This window comes from Chenopodium album, chromosome 7 (assembly GCF_948465745.1).
Source record: "Chenopodium album chromosome 7, dcCheAlbu1.1, whole genome shotgun sequence".
NCBI lineage: Eukaryota > Viridiplantae > Streptophyta > Magnoliopsida > Caryophyllales > Amaranthaceae > Chenopodium > Chenopodium album.
The window spans coordinates 67,644,558-67,658,531 of NC_137840.1; the positions used below are offsets into that span (position 1 = coordinate 67,644,558).

The 13,974-nt window shown below is 34.8% G+C and overlaps 1 non-coding gene across 1 annotated transcript; it reads left to right on the plus strand.

Moving 5' to 3' along the window:
- Positions 1–9,343: 9,343 nt before the first annotated feature.
- Positions 9,344–9,433, plus strand: LOC145641368 (small nucleolar RNA Z107/R87). The gene has a single exon (XR_014115401.1). It is a non-coding gene; the product is annotated as a small nucleolar RNA Z107/R87 (small nucleolar RNA).
- The last annotated feature ends 4,541 nt before the right edge of the window (positions 9,434–13,974 follow it).

Genomic DNA, 13,974 nt, shown 5'->3' on the forward strand with positions numbered 1-13,974 from the left:
CTACTTAGGATATTTCTCTCTCTTAAATTCTCTCTCAACTCTTGTTCTTAATTACTTCCATTAATTCAGATTTCCTTTGGTAACAATTTCTTCTCCTTTAATTTCAGCTAGTTCATTTACTTATTTGATTATGTTTTGTTTTATTTATTTGATTAGTTTAGTTATGATTATGTCTGAGTAGTTTCATTCTAGGGTTTATGGGGATCCATAATTAATATGAAGGGATAATTTGTTATTATTTATTATTGGTATTGCATGATAATTTCTTATTGAATTGTTTTAATTCTTCGCAATTAGATTATGAATCGAGCAGATGTAATTTGATTGTGAATGTTTAGCAATATTGATTGGATGAATTGAGCAGATGTTAATTTAATATTAAAGGCTATTTTTAATAGGAATTTAGATCTAGTAAATTGCGAGTAGGGGTGCTCATAATCGGGTACCCGAAAGTGCAGGTACCCGGAAGTGCGGGTAGTTATTTTATCGGCCCATTATCCGACTCGCTAAAAGCGGGTACCCGCTTATCGGGTACCCGTTTTTACTGGGTACCCTCCTCGGGTACCCTAAATTTTAATATATATATATATATATATGTTTGTTTTCTTTTTTAAAAAAAATAAACCTTTAATAATATGGACTTAAACGAGTTAAACCTGCTGCTTTTATTAAAAAAGTTAACTTTTTTCATTAAAAAAAAAGTGATGTTTTTATCTATTAAAAGAACCTGCTGATTTTTGTTTCAAAAAAAAAAAAGAACCTGCTGATTTTTGTTTCAAAAAAAAAAAACCTGCTGATTTTTGTTTCAAAAAAAAAAAAAAGAACCTGCTGATTTCATTAAAACAAAATTATGATATTTTATTCTCAAAAAAGCTGATGTTTTCACAAATTCACACTTCACAGTTGATGAAGCCTCCTCCCAAGCTGCTTTTTGTTTTTCTTAGGCATTGATGAAGCCTCCTCCAAGATCTCAAAGTCATCAGATTCGTCATCTCCATTAGTCTGATTCGAATTTGCCCCCATCAAGTCATCATTAGACATTTTCTGATCAAAGAATTAACATGCAAAGCTTCAATAACTTGAGTATAATAAAACTAACCTAAAACCTATAATTTCTACTCGAAATTACTTGGCAAAGGTTCGAAATAAATCAGTGTACTAAGCACAATTGAAAAATGACCCAATCTAAATTTCGAAATAAATCAACTCAAAGAAGAAAAAAAGAAAACTAATAAGGTTTGTTACAATTTGGATTTTGGAGCGCTGCTTGGCAAAGGTTAAAAAAATAATAATGCTCGAAGGAATTATCACTAATATAAAGCAAAGAAATTTACCAAAAAAATTCGAAAACAATACCAAATTACCAACCTTACGCGGCTGACCGTGAGGACTGGCGGAGGAAGGACGTTCGCCTGAGAGGGAGGAAGGACGTTCGCCTGAGAGGGAGGAAGGACAACCGTCGTTTGAGTGTTTGGGAATTGAGATAGAGAAGAGGAGTGAGGAAAAATGGAGTGGTGCGGCTGCTTCACTGCTTGTCTGAGAAAGTGAGGAGAGAGAAGAGTAGATGAAAGTAAGTAACCCTAATTTGAGTAATTGAGTTACAGCTAAGAAATAAAAAATAAAAAATAAAAAAAAACCCGGGTATTTAACGGGTACCCGCAACACTCAAAGTCCGGCCCATTACCCGACCCGCAAATCTGATCTTTTAGCGGGTCGGGTACCCGACCCGCTAATTTGGGAAAAAAAACAAAATTAGGTACTTTGTGGGTCAGCGGGTCGGGTCAAACGGGTCGGGTATTTTTGAACACCCCTAATTGCGAGAGCTTGTTAGATCTATGTTGATTAATAAATTGCGAGAGCCTGTTGATCATGTTATTTGTGCAATGTTGATTATTAGTTATTATGTTTTATCCCGGAATATTAATTATTGGTGAACCTGTACCCTAGGCCTTCTTATTATTGTTTTTCTCCCTAAACTTATTCTTCGTAGTATAGACTTTATTCCCAAAAATATTGTTTACTTAGATAATTTAGATTATAATAATTAATTAGGAGTAAAAAGACTTGTTTCCCTGTGGAGTTCGACCCTACTTCCCTATCTACCTTAGTTAGAGGACTTAGGTATTTTTTTTTTTATTAGGGGATACGACTTTACCTTGTCATTCGCCAAGAAATAAAAATTGCCGAAATGTTTACCATGGACTCTAATACCTTCCGGGAGTCCAATTAGGTGGGTGGAACCATCCAATTTGCCTTTAAACGACCAATTTACCGATTTACAACTTACATCGATTTCATAAACTCAAGCCTACCACAAACATTTATGACAACAAATAATGATTACATATGGTTCTAAACGACATTATATGACCCCGAGATGTATTCCCTGGAATTTCAAGATTGACTTTTAGACACTAGGCTCAGAAGACTTCAAAATTTCTCAAAAAGGTGGATATTAGCCTTCAATTTTTGATTTTTTTTTTTACTTTTTTTCGCCTGAAAATAAAAATTGCCGAAATGTTTATCCTGGTCTCTAATACCCTCTGAGAGTCCAATTGGGAGGACATAACAGTCCAATTTGCCTTTAAACGGCCAATTTACCGGTTTACAACTTGCAACGATTTCATTAACTCAAGCCTACCACGAACATTTATGGCAACATATAATTGTTATATATGATTCCAAACAGAATTATATGACCGCGAGATGAATGCCTTAAATTTTCGAGGCCTTTTGACACTGGACCTCAAATCTCCAAAATTTCTCAAAAAGCGTGGATATAAGCCCTCAATTTTATAATTTTTTTGACTTTTTTTCTCCCGGAAATAAAAATTCCGAAATGTTTACCATGGTCACTAATACCCTACAGGAGTCCAATTGGGTGGTTGGAACCATCCAATTTGCCTTTAAACGGCAATTTACCAATTTACAACTTGCGTCGATTTCATTAACTCAACCCTACCACGAACATTTATGACAACATATAATGATCAAATATGGTTCCAAATGTCATTATATGACCCGAGATGTATTCCCTAAAATCTCAAGGGTTTTTCGACACAGTGCCCAGAAACCTCTAAAATTTCTCAAAAAGCGTGGATAAAAGCCTTCAATTTTTGAATTTTTTTTTACTTTTTTTCGCCCGCAAATAAAAATTGCCGAAATTTTTACCATGGTCCCTATTACCCTCCGGGAGTCCAATGGGGTGAGTTGAACTATCCAATTTGCGTTTAAACGACTAATTTACCGGTTTACAACTTGCACCTATTTCATTAAATCAAGCCTACTACGAATATTTATGACAACATATAATGATCATAAATAGTTCCAAATGACATTATCTGACCCCGAGATGTACCCCTAAAATTTTAAGGCTTTTCGCACCAGGGCTCCGAAACCTCCAAAATTTTAAGGCTTTAATTTTGAAATTTTCTAACTTTTTTCGCCTGAAAATAAAAATTGCCTAAATGTTTACCATGGTTCCTAATACCATCCGGGAGTCCAATTGGGTGGGTGGAACCATCCAATTTGCCTTTAAAAGACCAATTTACCGGTTTATAACTTGCACTGATTTCAATTCATTAATTCAAGCCTACCACGAACATTTATAACAACATATAATGATCATAAATGGTTCCAAACGACATTATATGACCCATATATGTATCTCCTAGAATTTCAAGATTTTTCGACATCGAGTCCCGAATCCTCCAAAATTTCTCAAAAAACGTGGATATTAGCCTTTAATTTTGTAATTTTTGACTTTTTTCGCCCGGAAATAAAAATTGTCGAAATGTTTACCATGATCTCTAATACCGTCCGGGAGTCTCATTCGGTGGGTGGAACCATCCAATTTGCCTTTAAATGACCAATTTACCGGTTTACAACTTGCACCGATTTCATTAACTCAAGCCTATCACGAACATTTATGACAACAAATAATGATCATATATGGTTCCAAACGGCATTATATGACCCGAGATGTATCCCCTACAATTTCAAGACTTTTTCGACACCTGGCCCAGAAACCTCAAAAAATTCTCAAAAAACGTGGATATTAGTCTTCGATTTTGGAATTTTTTGGCTTTTTTACGTCCGGAAATAAAATTTGCCGAAATGTTTACAATGCTCCCTAATAACCTCCGGAAGTCCAATTGGGTAGGTGTAACCATCCAATTCGCCTTTAAAAGACCAATTTACCGGTTTACAACTTGCACGGATTTCATTAACTCAAGCATACTACGAACATTTATGACAACATCTAATGATCATATATGGTTCCAAGCGGCATTATATGACCCCGAGATGTATCACCTAAAATATCAATTTTTTCTATACAGGGCCCCGAAACCTTTAAAAGTTTTCAAAAAACGTGGATATTAGCCTTCAATTTTGGAATTTTTTGACTTTTTTTTCACCTGGAAATAAAAATTGCCGAAATGTTTACCATGGTCCCTAATACCTTCTGGGAATACAATTGGGTGGGTGGAACCATCCAATTTGCCTTTAAACGACCAATTTACCGGTTTACAACTTGCACCGATTTTATTTATTCAAGCCTACCACGAACATATATTACAACAAATAATGATCATATATGGTTCCAAACGGCATTATATGACCCTGATATGTATCCTATAAAATTTCAAGACTTTTCGACACCGGGCCCCGAAACCTCCAAAATTTCTCAAAAAGCGTGGATATTAGCCTTCCATTTTGGAATTTTTTTGACTTTTTTTTTGCCTGGAAATAAAAATTACCGAAATGTTTACCATGGTCCTTAATATCCTACGGGATTCCAATTGGGTGTGTGGAACCATCCAATTTGATGTTAAACGGCCAATTTATCGGTTTACAACTTTCACCGATTTACCGGTTTACAACGGCTAATTTAATTAACTTGCACTGAACCCGACTAGAACCGAAATTGACCCTAACTCATTTTAACCCGTCAAAACCCGAATTTAACCTGACTTGTTACTAACCTGACCTGAACTCAACCCGACCCTACCCGTTCCTAACCCGACCCGAATTTAACCAAACCTCTTTCAAACTCGATATCAAATCAACCCGACTTATTATTGACCTGACCCAAATTCATCCGACTTGTTATTGACCCTACCCAAATTTTACCAGACCTAGTATTTACCCAACCCAAAAATTCAACCCGATCTGTTACTAACCCGACTCGAAATTAACACGACTTGTTATTGACCCGACCTAAATTCAACCTTAATTGTTCCTGACTCGATTTCAAACCACCTTAAATGCAATTTAGACCTTCTTATTATTGTTGATCAAAGCATTTAGTCTAGGGAGACCAAGTCGGTCCAGGCTAGCATAAGAAAGGAGCATCATCCTCAAATTTAAGAGTTAAATATAGTATATATTTGTTGTATGGTTAAAGGAGATAATTATCTTCCTAAATTATAGACAATAGTTCCCTAGTACTCCCTCCGTTTTTAAATACTTGCTCCACTTTCCTTTTCTGGCCGTTTTTAAATACTTGCTCCATTTCCTTATTTGGATAGCTTTAACAATATTTAATTAGTTTCTCTTACCTAGTGGACCTACTATAAACCATATTTTATTAATTTCATATTCTCTCTCTTCCAATTCTCTCCACTACTTTTTCTTTTTACATTTTTTTATTCTTCCACCAACCTCACTACCTCCATATTTTATTACTTTCTCCAATTTCTCCTAGAACTCCGCGAATGGAGAAATGGAGCAAGTATTTAAAAACGGAGGGAGTATATATTTGTCATATATATTATAGTCAAAGGAAATAATTAGCTTGATAAAAATTATTATTATCTATTTATAGTTAGTTGAACCCGAATATGACCTGACTTATTGGAAATGACCCGACCTGATTGTGACCTCCAAATTATTGACTTGAACATAACCCGACTTGAATCCGAGAATGACCCGACCTGATTATAACCCGCAAATTATTGACTTGAACCGAACCCGACTTGAACTCGAGAATGACCCGACTTGAAAATGACCCGACCTGATTATAATCCGCAAATTATTGACTTGAACCGAACCCGACTCAAACCCAAGAATGACCCAACTTGATTCTAACCCGCTAGTTATTGACTTGAACTGAACCCGAGAATTACCCTAACCCGTTTTAACTCGTGAAAACCCGAATTAAACCCGACCTATTGTTCACCCGACCCGAATGTAACCCAACCTGTTATTAACCCGACCTAAACCCGACCCAAACCCAATAAGAAGTATGACCCGACGTGACCCGACTCAAGCATTACCCGACCCAAACCCGACCCGCATAGGTTATGGAATTAATCCGAATTAACCCGACCCTAGTTGACCCGACCCACTCTTACCCGACCCGTTTACCCGAATTGATAGCTCTACTCCACAATTTTTTAATAATGATTCAACTTTGATTAACATAATAGGGTGTGTTCTATTCACCTTATCTGAACTTACCCGAACTTATTAGATCTTATTCAAACTTATTTTAGTTGTAATTCGAATTTGGGCAACCTATATTAAAATATATTTTTTACTGAACTGAACTTATTATTGTAAATTTTAACTAATACAAGTATATCAACAAACATCATTATGCAAGTTTGGGGAATATTTCAAGCGTTAATCCCCTAGCTTGAACCCCACTGTGATCATACACTAAAGTACGGTGGGCGGTGGCGTCCAAAGGGAAAGAAGATAGAGTAAAAGAGTCGCCAACAAGTTTTAGGAACTTGTAAACCGTTCACGAGGTGAAAGTTACACCCCTTAACGATCCAAGAGATCGTCAACTCCATAAGGTCTTGAACCAAATAGGGTTCGGGGATAAAGGTACAAATCCAACCTAAAAGAGATTGAACCTGCCCTAATAATAGGCCTCTACTTTATTCAGATCGTATTCATGTGCGCTTTTTGACTAACATGCAAGCAATAGAATTAACCCTAAACCTATTTATCTATGTTGGTTGAATTTAATGCACAAATAAAACTATTATTGACGATCACTTGAATTATAATCAAATTATCCCTAAACAAGATTATTAATTATCTTATTAAGCGTGATTACAAGTACAAATTCCCTTTAAACATGCATAAAAGGTGTGATCAAGCAATAACAATTAAAATCAAGCAACATAATAATCATAATAACAATTATAAAAATAATCATAATTAAAAATAATCATCATAACAATAATTATAACAATTATAATCATAAATCATAAAAATAATCATAATAATGTTAAAGCATAATAATAGCAAGATCCTATGCATGATAGTATGATACTAACAAGATTAATAACAAACCCTAGCATGTCACTAAACAATAAAGATCAAAGCTTTAACCCTAACATGATACTAACGATCATAAATATTAGGAAAAAAATAAAAGGCATCATACTTTTAATCATAATTGATATTAAAATTACCCTAGACATTATACTAGGAATTTATTGTTGTCACCCTAAACATCAAATTAAGGAAAACATCCTAACATGATACTAGGAATCAAAATAACAATCTAAGCATGACTTCTATATAATAACATCAATAAAAACCATTAAAGTACTTAGTTGGATGCCTCGTACCTCTTTCTAATAACAAAATACACGCATTAGTAACTTCAAAGAAAATAATAAACAACAATTAAATTAAATAATTGAAAGAGAGATTTGGGACCAAACCCTCAGAAATTAAAACCTTTCACGTCTAGGGCGAAGGCAACTTCGAATATGGCTAGGTGTATCTAAGTCTTGCGAATGCGGAATTTTGTATTTGAGAAAAGTTAGTTTAGAAAAAAGAGAGAGAAAGAAAGAGTAATTAAGAATTTCTTGATGAGAGTTGGTGAGAATTAGAAAGAATAAGAATTGATGAGAATTGATGATTGTAGGTGAAAACTAATGATTGTTGATGAATGAAAACGGAGTTTTTACGAGATTATTTATAAAGAAAATCAGCCAAAAAGATAAAATATCAAAACAGAGTTCTGGCGCAGATAAAATCTGATTAGCGCCAACGCTGGCTATTGGCGCCAGACGCCAACATTAGCGCCAGGCGCTACAGCTGGCGTTTGGCGCTGATTCAGAAATTCACGCGTTTTCTTAAAATCAGATAAAAATTGCCGTACAGGAGTATAAAATCGTATTTTCCTCAAAAAAAGTTCTTTGATTCTAATTAAAACTCTAAAAAGTCAACAAAAGTCAATTTATCAATGCTAATTAAATTAGGAATGAAAAGAACCTTCTAGAAGAATCTAGAAGACTAAAACCATTCCTAATTGCATTAGGAATGATAAATCTATATTAGGCCCTCCCCTAGATTATTGGGCCGCATATAAGGCTCAAAACGGGTCCAGTTCAGTAAATTGGCCATAACTTCCTCAATATTCATCAGAATTGGGCTTATAATATATCGTTGGAAAGCTCTTGTCAAGCCCCATCCAACTACACTACTATTGGACCTATATCATGGACCAACTAAACTGGATTGGCTGTTTTCTTAAAATAAGTTTTCAAAAACAGAGAGAAGAGAAAAGAAATTAAAACTATCCGCAACACCAAACTTTCCACACTTTCACTTCATTCGATTATGATTCGACGTGAAAGGTACTCATCACCGGGTTTGGTTTTGGGGAGACACAAATGGGTGTCTACAGCAAGAAATTATTAAATTAATCAGTATATATTCATAAAAAATTAACTTTTACACGTAAAATTTTATTACTAATACATAAATAGCTACATCACTATCCAAAGTTAATTTATTAACAACATAAAAATCAAATTGTTATATATAGAGTACAAATATTAAGAAAATAATGAAACTATATTTTGGACCACCTTCTTCTACTTGACCCCTTAAAAACATAATTAATGAGATGGGCCTCTGAAGAAATGAGCCGAAGCCTGTGAATGCTACACAAAAAGGGCCTAATTGAGTTTAAAAGGTGGGCTTTATCCTTCTTAAACCCTAAACTATTTAGGGTTTAAGCTGGCAAATATATGACAGTAGTATATAATACAATCCTCAAACCTATGAATCTTCACTGCATTCACAGCTCAACACAATTTGGTAAGTCAATTTTTCTCTCATTTTCAACTTTAATTAATCATCAATTTCTAAGAAATGCCTTCCCTTTCGGCTGCAAGTTGTGAGATCTGCGGATCGATTTCTTGTAATGCTTTGTTCTGGAGGCATATATTTAATTTCTCCAATTTTTGAGGGTTTTATTTGTCCTAATTTGAATTCATTTACTTCAAATTTGGATTCCCTCTTTTTGGTATATTGTATCAAATTCTTGATTTTATTAATTAATTATGAATAGTTAGATTAAGGATGGTTTGATCGCATTGATGACTATTGAAAAATCAAGCTCAACAGACCGGAAAACAGGTTTATCCTGTGTGTGTCGATTTTACTTTACTGAGCGATCTTACCTTTTTTTTGTTTTTATTTTTTTTTTCCCAGTATTTTGGGATTGATCTATGGTTTTTTGGGAGTTCTGTTTTCATTTGGAACTTAGGTATTTAATGTATTGTGTGAAAAAATTTAATTTCTAATTTTGAATTATAAATCGAGTAACTGAACTTTAGATAGCACCAAATTCTTTGGAATGTAGTTGTGGAACTCGGAGAAAAGACCAAATGAGAAATTATGGCCACTCTTTTAAGATAAGCCGATAAGACTTCGTTTGCTTAGTTGGCTAGTTGTTTAAAAAAATTAAGTACTTGTAATATCCGGATGTGAAGAGGGTCTTCTAAAGTTTTTAGTGGGCGATGAATATTTAACCTTAAATCATTGATTAAAATTACTGTTTAGAGGGTTTTCTAATGTTTTTTAGTGGACAATGAATACCTAACCTAAAATCATTTGAATGAAATCACCGTTAACTAACCAATCATGACTCATGAGCCATGACTCGTTAGTCGTGACTTGTGAAGTAACCTCTTATGTTCATTCATTAAGCCCAAAATGACAATCATATCTAACCCAACAACAGATGTTTTCAAAATGGTTGAATTCTTTTTATAACTATAGGCTTATTAGGTTTTTTGCAAATGGAAGGCAATGACTCAATGAAAATAGCTCTGCACATGTATAGCTATGGAAATCAAGGTTCATTTTTACAGTTTATCCCTTGTTGCGATTGACAAATTTTCTCTACTATTACCCTTAGAAGGGCGGTAATGTGGTATTGGATGATAATGAGTTCAGAAAAAAACACAAACTTGAAATTTTACCAAAGACAGTATGAGATACTTTACTAGTGAAATAACCGTTAATTCCATTCACCATCATCCCGATTCAAGAAAACTTACTAATTACTTCATATGATTCAGGGTTGTTCTGTTTAGCTCCAATCACTTAAGTTGTTTTGAATAAATTAGAACAAACCCTTAATATTAATCAATTAGATCATGACCATCCTTAAAGTTTGGTCCGTTGGATAGTCAAATTAGATAAATAAAATTAAGGGCATGTTCTCTTTCATTGAGAAATTCAGTTTAGCTCAGCTCCTAATTTCCTTCTCTTTTAAAATATTCAGTTTAGCTCAGTTCAGTTCAGTTCAGTTCAGCTGAGTTCGATTATAGTTCATTTTTTACTTCGTCAATTTTCTTGAGTCTCATTCCGTTATCCGGTCCCCAAATCCCAATTAGCAAACATAAGCAGAGTAGTCGTATATAACAAGGTGACAAGGTCCAAGTGGTTTCCAGAACCTTTACTTCTTCTCAAATCTTCTAGAGGGCCTTTTTATATGGAAATTGAAAAAAAGATATTAGGTGCTAAGAAAATCTTTATCATACTTTGAAAATCAATTACATTATACTAAAGGCGAATCTGGTATGACACTTGTCAAGTTTTGATTAAAAAAATTCCCGCCACTTTTACTTTCCTTTTTTTAACAAATATTTATTAACATTATTTTATAATATCCTATAATATTTAACTTTCAATTTGACAACTATATATAAAGTATATTCTACATGCATTCAATGAAAATATTTTGACATATAATATTTTATAATAGGTATTTTATGGAAAAGAAAATCAAGTATTTATTTCAATTAAAAATATTGATTTTTATTTTTAATTAATTATTGTTAAATTAACATTATAATTTATAAATATGCTATGTAAAAACCGTGCATTGCACGGGACTTAAACTAGTGACTATATATGCTCTTTCAAGGATTTGCATTAATGAATTCTTTAATGCGTTCTTTGCATCTGATTTTCACCTATCAGACTTTTTTTTAAAACCATCACTTAGGGTCTGTTCTCATTGACTGAACTCAGCTGGAATGGACTGAATTGAATTGAACTGAACTGAATATTTTATAAGAGAAGGAAATTAAGAGCTGAACTGAACTGAATTTCAACGTAAGAGAACATGCCCTTAATAGATTTTTCACCTATCAGAACTCAGAAGTTAATTTATCTTATCTAAAAACATTTTTATCAATTAGATATTCTTAGAATTTATTTTAATTGTAATTTGAAGTTAACTAATATAAAGTGGATAATACAAACTATTATTATAAGAAAGAATTAAGTAATATTAATCATGATGCACAATTTTGTGAGCATGTTTCAAACTTCTTAGTGGCTAGAAGCCTAGAACTAGAATGAATAAGCGAAAGAGACAGAGACGACATAGGTAATATACTCTACCATAGATAATATTTTTAGAAAGTTGAAAATAGGTTGAATCTGATCTCTAATGTTACAACCATGTCATATAGATGACACTTAGGGCCTGTTCTATCAATTCATTATTACGGCGTATTATGAATCAAGTCTCAATGTTATGCCCCGTTCACTTCACCTTATTTTTACTGAACTAAATTTATTTTGCTTAACTGAAATTAGTTTTACTGAACTGAAATTATTTTTACAGATTCTCTGGTATATTTTTTCTTTAAAGTTACTGATGATTTATAATGAACCGAAATTATTTTTACTGAATTGAACTTATTTTAACAGAAATGAATTTTTTTTTTTTTGCTAAACTGAAATTATTTTTTCTCAACTGAAATTATTTTAACTGAAACTACTTTTTTTAATGTGAAGTGAACATGACCTTAATCTGATATCTATCTAAAATATTATATATTGTATTCGCTTTCTCATTCAAATGTTGCAATTATATGTAGGTTACTTGCTTTTTATGTAGTTAGGAATTACTATCTTAGTTTCAAAAAATATTGCAATAGTATGACTAAATATATGAGAGATTTTTTGGCAAAATATTTTAATTTTCATAAAACAAAGAAAATATTGTTTAATTGCAGTATTTTGACTAAAAATTTGATATTAGAATACTATCTAATCTCTTTAATTTTATTTATGTTTCTCATGTATGTTAAGAGTGAAGGAGTTATGTCTTCAATAAGTGCAATTACTAGATATATCAAGAATCACTATTATGGAGATAATAAGTTCATTCTATAGGGTCGTCAATGTTTGATGCTAGATATGACAATTGATCTTTGGGCTAGCTTAATGGCCCAAAGCCTTATAGAGTGGATCCTACAAGGTCACACATAAGAGTATTGAGTTAAACAAGTTAGAGGCCCATTATTGGGCCTCATGAGTACATGACATACCATGTTGATAATTGGGCTCGGATAGTTAGAAAGGTCTAATGGGTTTTGGACATGACATGGTTTTATTTCTAGATATGATCTATAAATATAAACCATGCCTAGGGTTGCATGACACAACAATTGACATACAGTGAATTGTCACACAAGCAACCAGGTTTCCCAAAAACCCTAACTCTCTCTCTCTCTACTCGGCCCTCTCTCTCTCCTCCCTGTCCGTACGACCCTCCTCCTTGGGTGGCGCGTGTGGTGGTGTGTGGGTGGTGTTGTGGTGTGTTCGTGGCTCAAATCTCCGTTGAAGGTTGATTGAAGTGTTCAGTCACAACTAACTAGCATTAGTAGAGGTTTAATCCATGCTCGTGGACTAAGTAGAGGAATCACGCTTGGGGTTCTTGAAAGGAATGGTGTCCTTCGAACAAGTGTACTATTCCGTTAGTGGGTTCAGAATTATTAGAAAGCTAATATATTCAGTGAGGTCAAGTGATCGGAATGCCTGGGTGGAGGCCGCTTCCGATCAGTAATATTAATGAATAATTAATATTATAGCTTAATCTTGACTGAACCCTTCGGGTCACACCCAAGCATTCAACAAACCGAAACGACGAATTAATTCGGAAGGAATTAATGAGTCGACCGAGTAATATTTATTTAGACGTCGGAAATTCGAGCTTAGAGCGTCGAAATCGAGCGTCGGAAGTCGAGTCGAAAAATAGTGAAAGACGAGACGAGAAATAGTAATAAATCAACAAAAGACCAAAATACCCCTAGCATCGGAATGCCCAAGCAAACCGAGTGCTAAGGGCGTATGGCCTAGCATGCGCACCAAGCCGAGCCTAGGCTGGCTGGTGCGTGCTAGCGCACCCATGCTAGCATCACAAGACTAGGCGCTGCCTAGTGCGTGCTAGCATGCTAGGCACAGCCTTGTGCGCGCAATGGCTAGCAAGCCATGCCGCAACAAGCTGCAGCAGCTAGCATGCTAGGCGCGCCAGCTCGCCACATCTAGTAGCAGCATGGCTAGGCCATTGCTTGCTGCCTAGCAGCGCTGGCCAAGGCCAGCAGCAGCCCGCGCAAGCATGCTGGGCTTGCTGGCCAGCAGCGCCTGGCAGCCCGCATGCGAGTGCTGGGCTTGCTGGGCGTGGCTGCCACGGACAGCAGCACATGGCATCCCACCTTAGCTGCCTTGGTGCCCAAGGGTGGGTGCCATGTGGCTTGTGGTCCTTGAGTGTGTGTGGAGTGAGGTGGCCGGTTATGGGAGAGGGAGTGGGGAGCAAGTTTGGTCCCCCCCTTCTCCAAGTGGTCCTCACCTAACCACTCACATGAGTTTGCCACTTGTTGATTTATTACTAGCTTGATTATTAATTTTATTTTA